This window comes from Halictus rubicundus, chromosome 8 (assembly GCF_050948215.1).
Source record: "Halictus rubicundus isolate RS-2024b chromosome 8, iyHalRubi1_principal, whole genome shotgun sequence".
Classification (NCBI taxonomy): Eukaryota; Metazoa; Arthropoda; class Insecta; order Hymenoptera; family Halictidae; genus Halictus; species Halictus rubicundus.
In genome coordinates, this window is record NC_135156.1 from 4,413,350 (window position 1) to 4,434,278 (window position 20,929).

The 20,929-nt window shown below is 32.8% G+C and overlaps 1 protein-coding gene and 1 non-coding gene across 2 annotated transcripts in view; one reads left to right on the forward strand and one right to left on the reverse strand.

The window, feature by feature from the left end:
- Vha100-2 (V-type ATPase subunit a family protein Vha100-2) overlaps positions 1-20,929 on the forward strand; it is a 78,534-nt gene that overhangs the window by 1,787 nt on the left and 55,818 nt on the right. The gene's annotated exons all lie outside the window — the stretch shown is intronic.
- LOC143356881 (U4atac minor spliceosomal RNA) lies at positions 19,030-19,152 on the reverse strand. The gene has a single exon (XR_013082745.1). It is a non-coding gene; the product is annotated as a U4atac minor spliceosomal RNA (small nuclear RNA).

Below are 20,929 nucleotides of genomic sequence, written 5' to 3' on the forward strand. Positions count from 1 at the left end.
GTCATTATTCTTTAACAAATTTCGATTTGTAATCTTATCTTTATGTAATTAAATTTCATACACAGAATGGTCATTGATAGGCTGCGGAGTTTTATGCAAGATAATAGTTGTCTGCATAGTTGCAAGATACAAGGCCAACATACACAGTCGATTCTTTTTTTAATTAATCGAATTCATTGAAAATAACACAACAGTGTTTTTAAATCCATTGAATACTTTTACTATTTCACGTCTGATCTATTAAATTTTGCCACGAATGTATGCAATCCGCCGTCTAGTTGGTAATATCTAACAATATAATCATGGAATCTGTTGATATTATTTACAAGAATGCAGAAAAGACACAATTATGTGAACTATGGCAAATGTTCTTCCTCGAAAAGGTAGACATAGATCACTGCTAGATTTGTTGATGCCCGACACTGAGAAACTAAAGTTTGGCATCATTTGACGGAGACACTATATTTGTATCACCGTATGTGTGGTCGTAAATTCTCATGCACCCGGCAGATTTTCAAATTCTATCATCTCGGAAACGACGCGTTATTCAAACAAATTCTTACCTAGAAATTCGTTTTGCTGGGGCATTCGACGCTTATTATTCAAACAAACTCAACGCGACACACCCTGTATATCGCTAGAATCGTCTGTTGCGTCGCTCATTACGTAGCAGCTTGGCTAGCAAATGTAAGCTTTTTCGATAAGTCGACTTTTTCCCTTTCCTCTTACAAATCCCCAAGTCTTATCTCACTTTATCATTAACCCAACGTTTTTTTTTAAGTAATATTAACGTTGCTTGAAATCGGGCAATATTTTTAATAGACGGTTCTTAACTGTCCTAATTCACGAGACCAGAAAATAAATTTCACTTTCGCGAAGAGATACAGTGTGTCCAAAAACTGTTTGAATTTCCGATTTTGGAAAAATTGTCGGTATTTGACTGGTGGTAATTTTGGAAAAAATAATAGTACAGAAATAAATTTACACTCGTTTCGAAGCTTCTCCTTTCGAGGAACACTGATCATTTTCTTCTGTGATATTGTCGCATAATGTAACAGGTGGGAAAATAATATAGGTTGAAACCTCTGTCAAAACATTGGAAAAAATTTCTCATAGCTGACTTCACTGAATTCACTTTTTTCACTGTTTTATAGCATAATAATGACGAACAAGTTAGGTCATGTAAATAAAGCTCTCATTGGAGACTTTATATTACTATGACAATCCACCTTCCATTCAAAGCTTAATGAAACGGCTCCCAGAAACATCGTACAACCGAGAGACTCGAATCTTCAAATTTATCGTTGATTTATTCACCAAAAAATGTCGTAGCTGATTTTTGACCCGAAGAGCACGAATATGAGAGTTGGACATATATCGAGATGTATCAAAGAAACAATGAATTGGAAACATGGCCACTATAATTTGTTTGCTTTGGGGTTACGTATAGTAGTAGTCAAATTAATCGTGAACCTGAATGTTAGGGAATTTACCGCAAAATTTGTTGCAGAGAAGTGAAGCGGCATTATCGCTCTGCGGTTTTTGAAACCGGAGAAACGTTCATCGAATCGTTTACCGTTATTTCGTCGCGTGTGTTTTCGCACAAACTAGTAATACTCGAAGACTATGCCTTGCAGGATATTATATTGACACGCGCACAGGCAAGCCTTGAACAACACGATACCTCAACCTCATCATTTTAAAAGTTTCACTTCAATAATCCTAAGAAGAACTTATTAGTATGTTTATTCGTACGTTTATCTATTTTTCGCATCTGACGTTCGCGTACAGTTTACACGAATGAATTCTAGGTTGTTCGAATACCAAACATATTATCCACAATTATTTCTTTATTTTTGAAGATCATTCAACAGCAATAGCAATTTTTATAGTGAACCAACAAGTTATCTACTACATACATCGTAATCTAATAATTTCGTTTGAGATTATTATGAAAGAAACATTTTTAAGCTTTCCTTTGAAAATGCTATTAACAGGCTTTCGGTAGATAAAACGTTAACGTATTCGAGAGTTGCATTTCCTGTAATTGAGGTTTCATCTTCTTTCTGGATTTACGGAACACGTAAAAAAGACGGGTTCTAATATTTTTATTTTACAAATATTGAGATTTTAAAGATGCATCCATGAGGAATTATTTAACAAATTTATTTCTTTGGGTATATATTTGAAAATAAAAGGCAACATATTTGGATAGACACATTCTTGTTATTTTTAGAAAGTTATGTAAAATAGTCACTTTTAGTGCTCCGTAAACCTAGTGTTAAAGGGGTATTTTGATTTTTGAGGCCGTCTTGTTACTAATTTTTAGGAACTTTTTCGGAAGAACTATTGAAGATTTTGCATTAAGATTTAGCACATGTATTTTCGAGTATTTGGAATACATAAGTCATTTTTTCAAGTAACAATAGACAAAATTACATGAGTTATAATATTTCTTTGTGAACTTTGTTTTCAAAAACATGTGTTGACTGTTATCACCTCGTTGTCCTTCTGCTGATCGAAAACAGAAAAATGTGGAACTGCATTAATCCTCGTGCATTGTATAATACATATAAGGTGTTCCACTTAACTTGAGCATCTTAAATACCTCGCTTATTATTGATAATAGAAAAGAGTAATAAAGAGAACATGATTAGGTTTAAAGGGGCAAAAAAATTGTGTCGAGCAAAGATTTTTTCTCAAGGTTACATTTTTCGATATTCCAAGGTCACTGATGTTTTTTTCTAAAATTAAGATGGTATATTCTTATTACGTTACATTCTAGCCGAGGTCAAGATGATTCCAATGACCTATGATATCGTGATCTTCGCGTGACCAAGTATCAAAAATAAATGGGAATTGATATAATTAAGTAATAATAACTACGATAGAGAAGTCAGTGAAGAAAGTTTGTTCTAAGAAGTGCACAAAATGACCTCCATTAACTTCGATAAATTATTGTACACCAAGCCTGGGCAACTTCTTCCACGGCGCCGCTTCACGACCCCCCCCACTACCAGGTTCCCCCACCATTGGCCACTTCATATTACCCTACCGTGCTTTTATCTCTACTGGAGGCAACCTCTTATACAGGTTCCTAGTCCACTCTCCACCCCTTCTCCCACACTCCATAGGAGTATGGTGGGGGGTTTCAGGTGTGGGAAGAAGACTCGTGAGCCACAGACGAGCTCCTCTACCTACTCCTGGGTCCCCCCACTAAACTTCTGTGGAGTGTAGATGTAAATGCATATAGTCGCAATCACGCGGTCACGCGAGACAAAGCATGAAATAGTTGACAGTAGTGGGAGTCGTGAAGCGACAGCGGGGAAGAAGTTGCCCGGGCCTGTTGTACACGATGAGCGAACAACTCCTTGATCTTGTTGATTTCAGACTAATATTTTCAAACAAGCCAGGTTGGCCGAGCGGTCTAAGGCGCCAGACTAATATTTTCACATGCAATTCTAACACGTCATACGGAGGTCCTAACATTGTAGGTCGTTTGATTTGTCTTTACCTTGGCTGCAATGTGACGCAACAAAAACATATTGTCCCATTAAAAAAAAAAAGATAGCGATGACCTTGAAATCAATTTTACTTTGAGGAAAACGTAATGCATTTTATAATACTGGCCCTCTCAAAACTAATCATATTTTTCCGTGATATTCTTTTCTACTACCAATACTAAGCGAGATATTTGCGGTGCCCAAGTTAGATGGGACATTCGATATACGAGGTGAACCACAGAACGTGATCAGCTAAATTATTCTATTCTATTAGGCTGATTACAACTTTGTTATCTGATATTACGTGGCTCAAACAGAGCTTTAAGGTAGTTATAGTAAGTTTTCTATTTGCTCGTTTTTTTTTATACTTCTCAAGATCACCTTCACTTTTCTATAAATAAACTTGCTACCCGTTTACATCTATGTTTTACCAAATATCGAGACAAATTTTGTGCATTTTTGACAAAAAGTGAGTAGGCGCAATTTGATTTTAAAGACATTAGAAGAATTTAAAAATGCTATTGTATTATGCTCAGCCTATTGAAAACAAAGAAAATAACTTTCATTTCTCTCCAAATCTCTCCTTTCATATCTACCAACGACAGAATAATCTAACGCGGATCACGTTCTGCGGTTCACCTTGTACAGGATGATTCAGTTAAGTATGCCACCTAAATGACATGTAAACTGTATGGAACGAATGGTTGAAACGAAAGTTATATGGTATCGAGAGTAACATACAATGTAATAATTAATTTTTTCTCTTTCGCTTTTTTATCAAGATATAAAGGTCACAAATCAGGACAAACCTGATAATCAGATCGTTAGAGATAGTTTCGAAAAACAATTTTGTAATTATCTTAAATAATTAAAAAATAAAATAACTTGTTATTTCAAATGATATTTCAAATAATGTTATTTGAAAAGTAATCATAGGCCTGAAAGTAATTAGAAAACAAAAGAACATGTTACTTGAAATAATATTTCAAATAATGTCATTTCAGAAGTGCCATGGTCTAATGTAATTTGGGTGACACGCTTAGCTGAATCACCCTGTATATTAGTCATAGATCTACGGGCGTGGGGTCGCTGCAGATTCGCCAACACTAACGCACATTGCCACAAAATTGTTTATTTTAGCCGTGCGGTGGAGATTGTCTTACCAGATCTCTAACCAACATCGGATCAGTTTGGCAGACCGAGCCTGGGGCAAGTAGAAGGCGTCAATAAGAGTAGACCTAGATAGGAGGAAGGTTAGGATAAGAAACAGTGTCTAAATTAGTGGAGCTCCCATTCGATGCTATTGGATATTAGTCGCAGTATCAAAAGGCCCAGAATAGTGTAACAGACGAGGAGCTTATGGACTTCCTCTCCTGTCACGTGGTTTCTTGAACATATCATACGTTATGGTGTCGGTTAGCCTAAAACTAAACTGATTTATGACTACAGCCGTAAATAAAGCACTTATGCGGAACTATCCGCGGGTTATGTAGCTCACACGCTTCATATCCTCTTCATACCCTTATTGTTTAATAAAGGATCAAGATCAAGACTAATAAGAGTCTCACAATTAAATCCAGCTCGTGAATTACGTACAGGGTGTTCGAATACATCCAGACCTACAAGTGTCTACTCGAGCTGCTCAAAACGCAGAGAAAATACAGTACTGATTTCTTTGTACACTTAACAGAAATATTCCACACTTTTTAACCAGTTTATGGTTGATATTCCAGTCTTCTAATATTGTGAGAAACTCGTTCCATTGTGGTACTTTAAAGTGTTTTGTTTAGTGTTTTATATAAAACTAGTACAGATTGCACTTTTAGAACTTTACTGTTATTGATATTTTATATCGAAGGTTTGCAGAGAAAACACAAAACTACTTTAAGAGTGTTTTGAGACAATTTATTTTCTATTGCAGTTGACCTTGAGTGACCTCAAATAACCTCCATAATAGGTCATTGTATTCGTCTTGAAACACTGTACCAGAATGTAAATAAAAACCATTCCATTCCATTAAACCATTCCATTTAAGAAAACGGAGTTGACCTTCATATCTCCTAGACGTCTCCACCTATAAAGAAATTAGTAACATCAGATTATGAGCGCCTTGATACCAAGTAAATTTGGTTTGATGCATTTTCTTTTATTTTCAGAAGCAAGCGAGTTATTCATGTGACCTGATTATAACGCCCCACTCTGTGTATCTTTTTGTTAATATTTTGGATCGGTGCAAAATTGAGTCAAGAATAAAGTACTGTAACTAGTAAATTGAATGTAATAGAATTAGAATATTAATCGTTTCTCCAGCTAAAATAAATATTAAATCATATGCTTCTTGAAATCTATGGAACTCTGTCTTAATAAATACATACATGATGATTAAAAAAAAAAATGGTTTCATTGGTTCAATTTTGCCCCTCGCTGTATATACATCGACGAGACGAATAAATAGGTCATTGGCCTAGACATTTCAACTGCGTGAGAACGTGATATGTGTTTTGGAGCAACCTACGATTCTCATAGACATTGCATTTGGAATTGCAATGAAGCAGTAATAGAATAATAACGTAAAATCAAACAATGTTATTCTTCGTCAACCGTATATCAGTATAGGTGGGACGATAATATTCTTTTTCAATAGTTTGCGGGTGGTTCAAAACCGAATGGGACCTTGTTACGGACCATATACACTTTTAGGTAAGAATTTGTTGAGGTCACACGGAACAGCTGACTACGTTGTATTTCTTCGAATTATTCGCTTAAGCTCTTTCGGTAATTTTGCATCGTAACTCACTTGCGATATTAGAAAAGTTTACTAGCATTTGTATGACGGTGGCAGATTGAACTGTTTTAATGCTCACTAACATTGATACTGCGGCTAGACATCAATTATCAATTTAATATCTTCTATCAACTATATAAATTTTTATTTTCGCTGTGTAGACGTGCAAAATTTTACAAACTGCAACGTGACTCCTTTAATGGGCCCATTTGTTTTAAAAAATGTCAATAAATTTTAAATGTAATCGATATCTACAGTAAAAATATAGTACCAAGATAAAGTAAAAAAATAATCATTGATTTCTTCACAAAAAAAGAAGTTGCATCCCATGCATATGACCATCTAAGACAGATTGTCCAGATGAGATGACCTATATCAGCATATCCTAGTCAAATTATATTCGAGTCTGTCTAAATTCTTGGAACGTTCTGTTGCTTTTGCAGCTTGAAGTTTTCTTATTCCTTTTCCAATATTTTCATCGGGTACTCTTTGCACTCGAAGCTATTTTAACCCCAAAACGAAACATTTCTTCCGACCTAGAATATTTCCCTTCTATATATATATTTTTCATGTTATACATACGAGAATGTTGCAATTTACTCCTAATTGTAAGGTGTAAAATACTCAAATGTTTAGAAATTTATTAAATACAAACAAATTTAATAGTTTACAAAATTTTTTTAATAATGATACAGCAATTCTTAGTGGTGCCTTACAGGCACAAATTGTGATAAGTTGTTTCGTACGTTTTTTAAGAATACGGTTATACTGTTTCGATTTTCAATCACTTTTTTTCAACGTGGTTTTTAATGCGTGTGAATTGTTCTTGCGATAAACGTATGTGGCCACGCGACTGGATAGCATTGCGACGAATAAAGTGGCCGCGTCCTTGCACGAAAATACCAAAATGAATCGAAAAGCCTGCGATCGAACGTGATGATTCCTCATTTGTTTCAATGCGATCGAGATATCTGCGTCTAGCTGAACACGTGTCTCAAAAACGGTTCAGACTGGGGTTTGAAAAAGTTCCAGCACTTTTAATCAACTACATTAGAATTTATTACTTTCTTTTTTTAAAAAGAATTCTCATATTACATGCAATACAAATACATATACATATTATATATATGTTTTTCATACATACATATTACAAGTTTAATTGAGAACAGATGTAAAAGAATTCTTGAGACTGATATTTTTGGTTTGAATAGAATTAATAAAATTTAAAAACAAAAGTGTTTTTGTAGCAGGAACAGATATTTTCTTAATTAATAGAAAAAATGTTCTCAAACATGAGAACAAGATACATATATTAATTAAGGATTAATATTATAATAATAATAAATGATTATTCTGGATAAACTCTAAATTTATACGTCTCAGGTTGGCCTTCCCCTTATTGTGCTCCTTTTTTAGAGAAAAGGGAAAACTGCATATTTACCATATCTGGCGGTCTGTGTCAGTGGTACAATCGAGGAGGGGGTGATTCTACATGAGAAAATAAGTCGAAAATATAGAATAAAATTTGTTCATCCGAAGCTTCGTTTTCGAGAAAATCGAGTTTGAAAATGCAGCGAATGCGATGTTATTCGATAGGAGTCGTCTGACGCGTCTGATCACGACTAACCAATTCTACTTCCTGCATGTACTAAAGTACGCGAACTCAATGGATCTTAAAACTCGTTTTTCTCGAGAAAGCCTCAAATGAAAACATGTTATTCTTTATTTCCGATTTGTTTGTTTCATGTGGAATCACCCCTTCTCGGTTGTACCACCATTGCTGTGGCATCCTGTGTAGTAGCCACAGTAGTACAAGTATGTCGGATTACAGGGTTCCATTTGTAATTTAAAGTAGATGAGGGGGTTACATCATTTTCATACTTATACTATACTTTTCCTTTTCATTCGTTATAATTTGAAAATTAAAAATCCTGTCTCTCTTGTAAAAAAGTCTTTACTATTTAAATGTTAATGTTTTATACGTGTGAACGATAAAGTTTTACCTTATATTAGCGAAAAAATTTAATTATACTAGAGACAGGTTACTTACAATTAACAAAAATGTAGTAAAATAATTACGTTCCTCATGGTTTTACTTTTTAATTTGTATGTACATAGTAAATTTCATTATATATGTATATATATATATATCTTACTGATGGCTATGATTAATTTAAAAATATTCCTCTCACTTATGATAGGACGACCATAAGTGGTTCTGTTATCTACAAGCACTTTCACTAATTATAAGTAGTCTGCAGATTTTATGGATTTATGGTAAAAATGAGTAAATGAAATGCAACCCATTAAAGGCATTGGAGAGTACTGTTATATTATTTCCAACGTATTAAAATTATGAAACGAGAAAAGTGCATTTTTATTTATCTTCAGTTTCCTAAAGTTGACATATAAACTTTTCATTTTGCATGAAAATTCGCATCATAATTATAACAACAGCTTTCGTTATGGTAACTATATTAGAAAATGGTATTTTTCAATAGCGCTTTAGGTGTTCTAACTAGCATGTAGCCACGCTTGGCTCGAGTACTCTATGCCCTGCTACCAAAATGGTGTCAGACACTAGGTGTAAATAACCTTATGAACGTAAGAATAGACGTACGAGACGAATTCGGTTTATATTTGTTGCACTGAAGAAAGTGGTTTTGTGTAATGGGGTTATGGACTAGTGCATGCGTGTTTTAACATCACTGTATACGTTAATTCTACATTTTTCAATTATAATATGTAGACTGCAGATCTTTATACAAATTCTCAGTTTCACACCTAATTTTACGAAAACTAAAATACGGGAAAATTTCTTGCATCGTCGGAACAATTTCCTGCGCACAAAATGAAATAAAAACTTTAATCTATAACTTTTACAAATACGCACACTTTTTAATTTAAAAATTTACGTGTGCTATAAGTGCATAGAGGTTTGTAGTCTGGTAATGACACTAAAATGGTTACAAATTATTAAAAGTTGTCAGTAAATATTTAATCTGAAAAAATTTATACCGTATTTTAAGTAGTTATAAATGGAATACGACTCCTTATGCAAAATGAAAATTTTCCATTCGATTACAAATGATAATGAGAGTTAGGTAGACAGTTTAGTACAGCGTTTTGCATTTTGCCTACTCTTTTTTGCTATAAATGCACACCATTTGCAGTCTAGTTATACCATTCTGACCACCATAACGGTAATATATTAGAGTCTAAATGATTGCCAATAGACAGCACGTTAAGTTTTACCGAATCTATCAATTTTGCTGTTAAGCAAAAGTATTTTTTTGCATCGGATGTCTGAAATACATTTTTAAATGACCCAACAGCGATTTCGGATCACTTGGAAATTATTCCCTAATTGGTTAATTGTTGCTGTCTACATTAAACAATGCTGGAGTACTGTAGGCGGATTAATTTAAATGTCAATATCAATAACAAGACAAGTAGTACTCCTAGTATAGCATAATTTATTTCGAATGACATGTTTTATATCATATTATATATCGTATAGCGTATGTTAAATTTTTATATGTTATAGTTTAGGATTTAGTCTATTACGTTCTGATGGGAGAAAGATGATGTGCGCAGCAACTAGACTGTGGATGTTTACGCAAATTCATATTTTTATAGAAAATAGGTAGACCAATGGGACCTCGACAAAAATTGATGTCAGAATTAAATTAATTTTAAAAACATATTATTTATTTTGCATATGTTTTGTGTAATGCATATTTTTTCCATAGTGTGTATATTTTTAGTATTTTTCTCGTGGGATAATGACCAAAAATATAATTATTTTTAATAAATATCTATGTCTCTAAGAAACGGTTATCATGTTGTTACGTGATAGTATTGTTAATAATAATAAGGTATGTATATACAGGGTGAGTCACCTAACGTTTGCACCTCAAATATCTTTGTTGTTTCTAAAGATACGTAAAATATGGTAAGAACAAAGTTGAATGGTACAATGATGCTGACACGATGCCGTAAAAATTTTGTTTTTATGTCATTTTTTTGGATATATCAAGGTCACCTTGACTTTTTAAAATGGAACCACCCTTTTTTAAACACCTACAATGATAGTCCCTTTCATTAGGAATGCAGTGACTATATTATTCCAAGGTCATTCAAGGTCAAGGACAGAAGAAACGTATGAAACTAAAATATGGAAGCAGAATACCTATACTTTATAAATGTATAATTGGGCCATGATTAGTGAATGTTGCTTCGTCCGTAAACAAGACATTAGAAAAAAATGAATGATTTTGAAGCAATCCCCATTGAAAAAAGTTAATTCTATTTTGAAAATCATTCCCGTGCAATTCTTGATGGAGCGATACGTGGAACGGATGAAATTTATGTCGGGCCAGAATTCGTATTACGCTACTTTGACTTATGCCTGCTTCCCGGGCAATTTTTCTCGTACTCACGTGAGGATTGACAGCTATAGCTGCTAAAATATTAATTTCATTGTCTTCATTAGTCGTGGGATTCTTCCGTTTGTACTGTCTTGCATGTACACTTCCAGTACTTCGAAACAATCTGTACGTATTAGTGAAAGTATGTCTAGAAGGAGTGTTTCGCTCGGGGTACCTTTCTTCATAAAGTAGTCGGGCCTGCACTGCATTTTTTCTACATTCACAGTAAATCGTGATCATATCACACTTTTCAGTCATTGAATAAGACGGAATCGCATTTGGAAACATACAGATAGTAAATAAGAATGCTGAATAACAATAACATTGAAGGACCTTAGTATGTTTACTTGAACTACGACCATACTATGTTTACTATTTACTACAAGTCTCATCCGTGATAAACGTATTCTGCTTTCATATTCTAAATCTTATGCGTTTTCTCTGTCTGTGACCTTAAATGACCTTGGAATAATCATTGTCACTGAATTCTTAATGAAAGGGACTATCGTTGTAGGTGTTTAAAAAAGGGTGGTTCCATTTTAAAAAGTGAAGGCCACCTTGATATCTCTAAAAAAATGACATAAAAACAACATTTTTTTTGGCATCGTGTCAGCCCCATTGTACCATTCAACTTTGTCCTTACCATATTTTACGTATCTTTAGAAACAACAAAGATATACGTTAATAAGAACCGTTCCAAATATGTAAACTGTACAAAGTCAGTGTCAGTCTAAGAAATTATAAAAATTAAGTTCTCATTGACAATTTGGCATTTATTGAAGCTAATTTGTGTATTCTGTCAGTTACCGCAACGAAATAAGAAACAACAACGTTAGCGTGAAATCTGATCCCAAAATCTAATTGTCAATAATGAACCTATTGACTTTCGATAAAAAAGTATAAATATGCTCCCGTCACATCTTCTGATGCTGAAAGAACATTTCCAGCATATAAATGAATTCTATCTGATAAAAGGCACCAGTTAACAATTGAAAGCATAGAAAAAATGGTTATTAAATATTGTAACGCAAATTACAAGCGGTGATCGATATTATACAACTATTTTATTGTGTTATAGTCTACTATTTTCAATAAATTTTGTTTGTACAAGGTGATCCTTTTAAGTAAGGCCACCTAAATATGTCTTCAGATTTTTGTGATGCAAAAAGTATTTGTTACGTAATGTGCATGGTGTCAATGGACCAAATATCTGACAAGAATATTTTTTTCGAAGGTCATTTTTTTCGGAGCTATCAAGGTCATCGGTGTTTTTTGATACATAACTGCATTTTTTTTTATTGCATCTTCTGGCTGATCGAAACATACATTTAGATATGTATAATAACATGACCTTGAAATGACCTTGATCTCCGAAAATTAAAGTTTTACCTAGAACTGATGTCTATCGGGATCGTAGGCTTTGACCAATACTCTACAATCAAGAGAGTGAATGTAAATAAACATGTTTACTGTCGCAATACTGATGATACCTAACGGTTTGAAATCCCGATCAGTTTCAATTTATCTATCAGTGTGTGGACGTACTGTTTGAAATTAATTACTCAATGCAAGAGAAAGTTGACGTGGTATTCATTTACGGTAAAGCTGATCATTATTTAAGGGAAGCACTTCGAATATACAAGGATAAATTTCTAGACCGTAATTATCCATTACGTTGTACTTATTCGAAGGTGATCAGTAATTTCCGTGAAACTGGCAGTGTTGTGAAAAAAACGTGGAAGAAACAGAACTGTTAGGAACGAAAGAAGCAAAATAACTATTGTAGCTAAACTTGACGAAAGGCAACATGTGAGTTGAACACAACTTGAACGTGAAACTGACATATCTAAAACAAGCATAATAAGAATACTTCAAGAAGAAAAATTTCAGTCCTATCATTTATCGTTACATCAGGACCTTCATGGAACAGATTTTGTAAATCGAATGAATTTTTCTCGGTGGGGTTTGCAGCAATACGAAAATGACGAATAATTTTTTAAAAGAGTACTATTTACTGATGAATTGACACACACACATCTGTTGATCGATATTTCTAGTGATAAAAAATATTTTCTTCGTGGCCGTAGATATTCGACATCAATTCTAGGTAAAACTTTAATTCTCGAAGATCAAAGTCATATCAAGGTCATGTTATTATACATATCTGAATATATTCTTCGATCAGTTACACGATGGTATAAAAAAAAATGTAGTTATGGATCAAAAAACACCGACGACCTTGATAACTCCGAAAAAAATTACCTTCGGAAAAAAATATTCTTACCAGATATTTAGTCCATTGACACCATGCACATTACATAACAAATATTTTTTGCATCACAATAACCTGAAGAGATATTTAGGTGACCTTACTTAAAAGAACCACCCTGTATATTTTACATATCTTTTACATATATTTTACATATCTTTCGTATATATTTTGCATATAACCGCAGTGTAGTGATAGCGAAAGCATAAGATTATATAAAATTGTATAAGAGCGAAGAGGGGAGTGCTCGCCAAAGTCGAGAGGCAAGGCGATATAATAAACAAATAATAAAAAAAATAATAAGTCTTATAATGTGTCTAAGAAAATAAAATTCTTATTAGAAATTCTGAGATTACAATAAGAATATTTCGTAATTGGAATAACCGAGTTTCCTAGTTATACAGAAGTTTGATCTTTAATTTTGGAACGTGCAGCACAGTGCGGGCAGTCTTCAAAGAATAAAATTTGGCGCCTGTCTCTTACATCAGCCACGCCGAAGTAATAAGGCGGTCATGAATGTCACCAGTGTCTAGCTTCACATCAGAGAATCTCTTGGCAGACAAAACAAGTTTGACAAAGATGGCGTCAAACGAACGAGAGAGAATGGGAGTGCAGAACTGTCTAGCTGCCAAATATTTTCGTCAATCGTAAATTCCTTTTTAATCTATTGTGATTTCATTGGCTATACGTCCTGTCGCCGAACAAGAGATATAAATAAAGCGAACTATCGATTTTTTTTTCACCAGGAGGAATAAAACTGAAGGGTGACCGTCAGCAGAACTGCAATCGATATCGTTATTGAGTCAACCACCTGACTGGATGCTTTTGTCTGTTGATAACACTAATAGCTAGACCGCGTATTTCTATGCAAAATAAAATTTTTCAATTTTTCCTAATTTTCGATTTTGAAATCGATTTTGATAATAATTCTGGTTCTCAAAGTTGAAGATGTCTTCTGTTTTAACAGTTATTCTGCGGGTCTTTATGCAAAATAAAAGCTTGCCAAGACAATTGTAGAAACCAGACGATAAATGAAAACATATTTCTTCTTATGATAATTTTAATAAGTCGAAAATAATTTAATGACATGTTTAAATTAATGTAATGATTCTATAGTTTTGTATTTCTCCTATCCATTTTTATCGTAAGTGCTTAAAATGCGCAGTCTAATAATAGCATGTAATACAGTTTTCACATCTATAGTAAAATTCTGCGAACTCTCACAAATGAGGCGATATAGTATGATATTTAGCGACATAGTATAGTATTTATTTTGCGACAGTCTCAAATAATCGATATTCAAATTCATCTCCAAGTATATCATACCGTGGTACTTATTAGTTCTTTTGGTTAAACTTCACCTTGGTAACACAGAAATTTTTAACTTTTTACTACATAATCCTGTACATCTTAAGGCGAGGAATTCACTGGTTCAAAAGTTATGCGTTTAAATGCGAAGCAAAGTCACAATTTAATCTAATACTGTTACTAAGATAGTTGTCAAAGTGAATATCTTAGAAAATATTAGAATAAACAGATGATATGTACTTTTTAAATGTAGCTAGAATTTAAGGATTTGCCATATAGTGACAAGTACATTGTCTACAGATTTCAAAGTATTGCAGGAAAATAGTTAATTAAAATCTACTAGTTACGAAATGTGCATAACACAGGCAATTGTTGAACAAAGAAAGCATCGAATTGTAATAGTGTCCTACATCATGATTTGCATAATGCCTATCGTGATTGAAATTGTGAATTGATGTAATCAGTGTCACGAGTACACACGCATTCACGGATGGGTAGGTTTGCATACTATTACTAACAATAACATACGGTTGACCATAACGACTGTTATTACGTACGTATGTACTGCATGTATACGATTTTATTTTTTCTATTTAGTTCACGTCAAACTATAAGATGGAAGTGTGAAAATGAAATTTCTGTAGTCCTTTGGTATTACTATCAAAATAATAGTAATAAAAAAATATATTTATGGCAAATCCTTAAATTCTAGCTACATTTAAAAAGTACATATCATCTGTTTATTCTAATATTTTCTAAGATATTCACTTTGACAACTATCTTAGTAACAGTATTAGATTAAATTGTGACTTTGCTTCGCATTTAATGATAGTAACGATAATAATAATTAATTTACTTATTAGATCTTCGAAGTGCCCCACTGAAACATTTTTTTTCATACCTACTAGTATTGAACATTTATGTACATAATGCAATAGAGAGCAATGTACTTCGAATTTCTCGGAATCTTGATCTTTACCTTTTTTAACTCCATTTTTATTCGCGTTCTTAAATATTTTCACTGATCTTTTTGCGGAACCTAAGTCGATTTCACTAGTCGGCCTTCAAATGTCATAAAACTAGTCCTGAATAGCATGTTTTCAAGAAAAATGCATTTAAAGTTGTGATTTCACTTTTTTTACTACTTATAGAATTTCCGTTCACCGTTTTTTTTCAGCTATTTGGAGGTTGCGCTATTAATCCCAATTGTCATGTACTTGCTGCTGCTACAGTTTACAATTAGTTATTATATTGTGTGATAATGTCTCAATGATTCGAATATAAGCAGCGTAGACAACATTGAAAATAGGAAAAAAATCTGTAACATACGATATACATGTGTAAATAGAATAGTACTTTATTTCTTATGTAAATGATGTCAATATATTTTCAAAATAGTATACAATAGCTAGTTGAAATTTAACGAAATTCTAATTTGATGAATTTGATGTAAGCTTTTGAATCTTTTCACAAGACAAATTTCCTCAATCAAAAGATAAATTAAAACCAGAATTTAAAAGAAACTATCAGCTGCGTAGAAATACTTTGTTCTTGTTGTCGCATATTATGATTGCGGGAATTTTAAAGTTCACAATGATGACAATTCATGTGCACTAACTTAACTGGGAAGCATACAGGAATAATGCCATTGTAGTGCGTTACGAGCTTGGGCCGTGGCGGTAGCGTACATGGCCGCCGAGCGGTTTATGGTTCACAGTAGTACCTCCGTAATTGTTGCAAAGGTCTCTACCGCAACTGTCAAAATTTTATTCCCACCATTAGGGGAATCCCTCTTGAAACCAGTCAAGCGATAATCGAGTCATTGAGGGGTCGAGTATCAGTGAGACTCACACTAAAGGAAGTGAAGCAAAAGATTGCATCTTTTCTAATTTCTTATTTTTTTTTTATGAAACTCTTACCATCGTATTCGTCTCGTTTTTCTAATTAAAATGACATCAAACACGATGTAGTGACGATACAGATCGGCGAACTGAAAAGATTACAGTATGTTTTATAATAACACTATTAAACAATCATTTTCGAAACTCTGTTAACATGTTAAACACTGTTAGTCCCTGGGGACTGACGGTGTTAAATTTACAAAGTAATAGATAATATTAAAAAGTATGTGTATGTACACTGTCTTAATAGATTGTATTGATACAGATTAAATAGAAATGTTAAGCAAGTGTTTTATGTAATGTATCTATATTAACGAAATTAACTACAAATTAAAATTTAAAATAGTTGTTACTATCGCATCTTAGGATGCTAACGTTTGTTTCATCCAATTAGTTTAAATATTGGCTTTTAGATAGTCAACGTGTTCATTTTGAATAATTATCTACTTTTTAAAAACTATGGTTGAAATAAAAATTAGATTATTCTAGAAACGTCATCGTCAAAGTCCAAATCAGTATGTTTCCAGTACATTGCGTTTGCATTTGAAGTTAGGAGCGATCATGATGTCGGTTTACTGTTCCACTTTTCGCTCCTGTAGATTAATCCGGCATATACTGGACGAGACCAGTAAGAACTAGCTCATTTGTCCTTTATAACCTTGTTTGTAATTGTTTTCAAGATTAAACATTCCAAAGTTCTCACCTACTACTTTTGTAGATTCTTAATTTCGAATTATGTACTTTGTTCGAAGAAAAAACATGGAAATAGAATATGAAAATAACGTGTATACTTTCGGAAAAAAGATACATTTTTAAATTTTCGTAATGATTACAAACATAAAAGAATGAACAGTATGAACAGTATGTATAATATAATTGAGTATAAAATTTAAAAATATATGCAGAAGTATACAGGACATATGACTGTATATTTTATAACAGATGTCAAAAATCATTCAAACACATGTTAAGTATGACCTAGAAGTGACATTGAACACTCAAAAGAGGTCAACTATTACATAACAAGACAACGTGTTAATCTCAGCTTATCACTGCAGACAGTTTGATGGTCGGATAATTCTAGCTTATGGCATAGTAATGCCAGATAAAAAAGTGTTACAGTACATATTGTTTTTGGACATCATTTTCAACATTTACGAGCATAAACAGATTGGTTCACATGCAATCCTAATATTGTTTCACAATTTGATTATATATTTTAGTTTTTAGGATTCCTATAAAATCGAATAAAATACATATAGACACAAATATATGTTTAGGTCAAAAGATAGTCAAAGATAGTCAAATATATGTTTGAGTCAAAAGATAGAGGAGACTCTCCTTTACATATTCATATAGCCAATTATATTTTTATGTACTTCCTAATAATTGTAAATAGTTGTTGAAGTTGGAAAAAGTGTTGACGCGGGTACTTTATACGCTTTATTTTTGTATTTATGTGAAAAATCTTTTATCTTAAGGAATTTACTATTGTGGATTTGGTTTTAGAATGACATAGTCTATAAGAATTACCCAACAGGTATTGCAAATCAAAGGTGTTGGACAGTGTTATCAATTTGTCTTTATTCATTTAATTGTATCATTATATGAAAATTATTAAACGTTTAATTACCAATAATTAAAATGATAAACTATATTGTATGTGTATTTGCGTTTTATCTAACGGCGTATTGGAAATTCATCCTAATGCATCTGGAGTGAAATAATCGATAGCATACTTATTGCGTCTAAAATAAACGAAGAAAAGAAGAAATGTCTCCACATTCTTGCCCCCATATTTTTCTTTCTTGTATTGGTTTTCTGAAGCCCCGCCCTCGTTACTATAGCGTTCGCAATACGCACACTATGTCGCATGACAAGTGTACATATATAATGTACCTACAGTCACATTGTATTTAGTATCGCCATGCCAGTTTGTCACCTCGCTTATGCCATCGTCATACTACGTATAGAACTAGAAAATCCATTTTTATGCTGGTCTTTCTCGAATCAGTTAGTACATTTTTCCTTTTCGCAAAACAATCAAGTGTAGAAAACTGTATAAGTATTAGCAACAGGTGAATAACTTAACTAGAGTGCGTATCTTTATCCAAAATAAAAGAAACTGAACGAAAATGTATTTGTTCATTTAATCATTTTAGTAAGTCGAAAATAATATCAGAAGTACAAATAAATTCGTGGCCTTTCCTTCATTTTGTTTTTTTATCTACAAACGACCAAAATACGTTCAAAACTCTTGGGAATAATCCCCATGAATTCCTGTACATTTACTGCATTCTACAGGTTATAATAAATGGATCCAGTAACAAAATTGATTTTAAAAGTATTGACTTAATTATGAGTGTTAGGATTTCAGAAGTAAAACATGTGCTGGTGCAAGAAAACGTAAAGGAGTAATATATTCTATGTATAATGTTTGTGTAGTATGTTTGTTTGTATAGTATTAATATTATACGTAATGAACAAAACTTTATTATGAACTATTTAGGAACTCATACTTGATTACAACACAGTGGTCTTTTTACTACTGCCTACTTCCGTGCTTTTTCGCCTATTACGGCACTTTTAAGTATCTAATTTTTAACAGAAATAACGTTAAAACAAACAACTTTTTTCTAAATAAAAAAACTTATTGATGAGTTTTCCTTTTTTACAACAAAGTATTTCGGATGGAAAATTTCTGGGATGAAAAAAGTTTTCCCCCTGTTTTGAGGTTAAAACAGCTACAAAACACACACAACTCGATTAAGAATTTGTAAAGATATTTGCAAAATACTTCGTTTCTTTTCTAAGCCCCTTGTGAAGTAAAGAGGCCTCCAAAAATTGCATCACACACGAGAAAGTGTGGATGCGGTATTGTTTTATAATTTGGTTTCAGCAACAGTACCCTCACATACGATCATTGAATACTTTGCTCCCCAAAGACAAGGATGAACGAGGTACAACTGTGCTGCCTTTATATAGACTACGTGCTCATCTGTACATGCGAGAAAGTTCTGCCATCTACTGACAGTTTCTGATACTACTGGTGTGACGAAACCGTCAACAGACTGACGAAATACTTTTTAAAATTGTAACGAGCCTTTGTTTTGCACACAATTTTTAGAATTAGAATTTGTAGTCGACATTATAGATTAACAGTTCACATTTACGTTGCATGTATATACATTTGAACAGTGTAAAGTACTTATTGCTAGAGTAAAAGTAAAAGGTATCTATCCTCGTGTGAAGCAATCGCTCTTAATTACTTTTTCAATACTCTTTTTTAAATTAGGTATTTACTGTTTTATATAATCATTCTACTTGAAATATTGACATTTCTTATGTTAACTTGATAAAAATGTAATTACAACACTTGTCTGCCGGCAAATAATGTACAGTTATTTGTAAAATAATATTTCATATAAATCTTCATTGACCGAAGTTAATATTTTTATTGAATTTCACATAGATATATTGAATGAAAAAATATCGAATTAATAGAGGGTATCCATATGTATGCAGACATGATTATAAAAGCGTATTTCCTGCAAGTCCAGGAATTTTACACATCCTACCTTTCAATGAGTGAAATATAGTCATTCAGAAGATATTTTCAGCGAGAGTCTTCAGTATATGGTTATTAAACTGCGGGTTTTTATGCAAAATCAATATTGTCCAAGTCAATTGTAAACTAAACAAGTGAAACATGCATTTCCTCAATTAACAATTTTAATAAGCTGAGAATAATATACCAACATTATTCAATTCTTCTAATGTTTTTACGTTTGATCAGTCCATTTTTGTCATAAATGCATAAAATTCGCAGTCTAATTATTATTATTATATTGTTCACACGCGCATCACAAACAATTGTATAAGTAAATTGATAATCAAAGTTTAATTTGTATAGTTTTTCATTGTTTTGTGGCATAAAAATTAACGACCTCTTTGTTCTTCTTTTATTCTTTAAACAATCGTTTGTAACAAGGAATAACTTGTTGCTTTATTATTACTATTAGTTTAAACCTCTTCCAATGTTCTTCTTCTTAAATTTACTAAACTGTACATTACGTAAGACAATTGGTATCGTATATGTATGTGATGCGCATGACGTACAATAATTGCGTTTTCGCTGCAGATAAAATCTTGGTGATACTAAACTGCGCCTATAACTGGTGCTTTATCCTACAATACACGTAAGTGTAGACGCAACGATTCTGACTCTACCAATCCTGGGAGAGCAGGCTAGCTAATCCGAGTGTTATTAAAGTACTTTAAATTCATGTCATGCAAAAATTCAATATGTTACGTATTTGTAATAGTACCAATATACAGGGTGAGTCACTTAATTGTACCACCTGAATTTACTAATAACCACTCGTTGCAAAACAAAAAGTTTCAAACAAAAGTTCCTTCACATCGAATGGGACATGCAATGATATCATTAGTTTTTTTGTTATTTTATATATTATCGAGATATAAAGATCATCTTCAGTTTTTGTATCATAATGCGTGGTATTTAAATATGTGATTCGAAAGAGTATTGAATTCCGAGTAAAAAAGTATTAAAATATCCATGGTGAAAAAGTAATAATTACTGAGATATCCTTCATTGAATGTTGATGGAACCTTCGGTGCATATTGGACAAATTCAATGATAGCTTATTTGTTTCTCACTGTTTTTTATGAAACTTTCATCGACACGTTCGTGACATTTTTTGATTAAAATG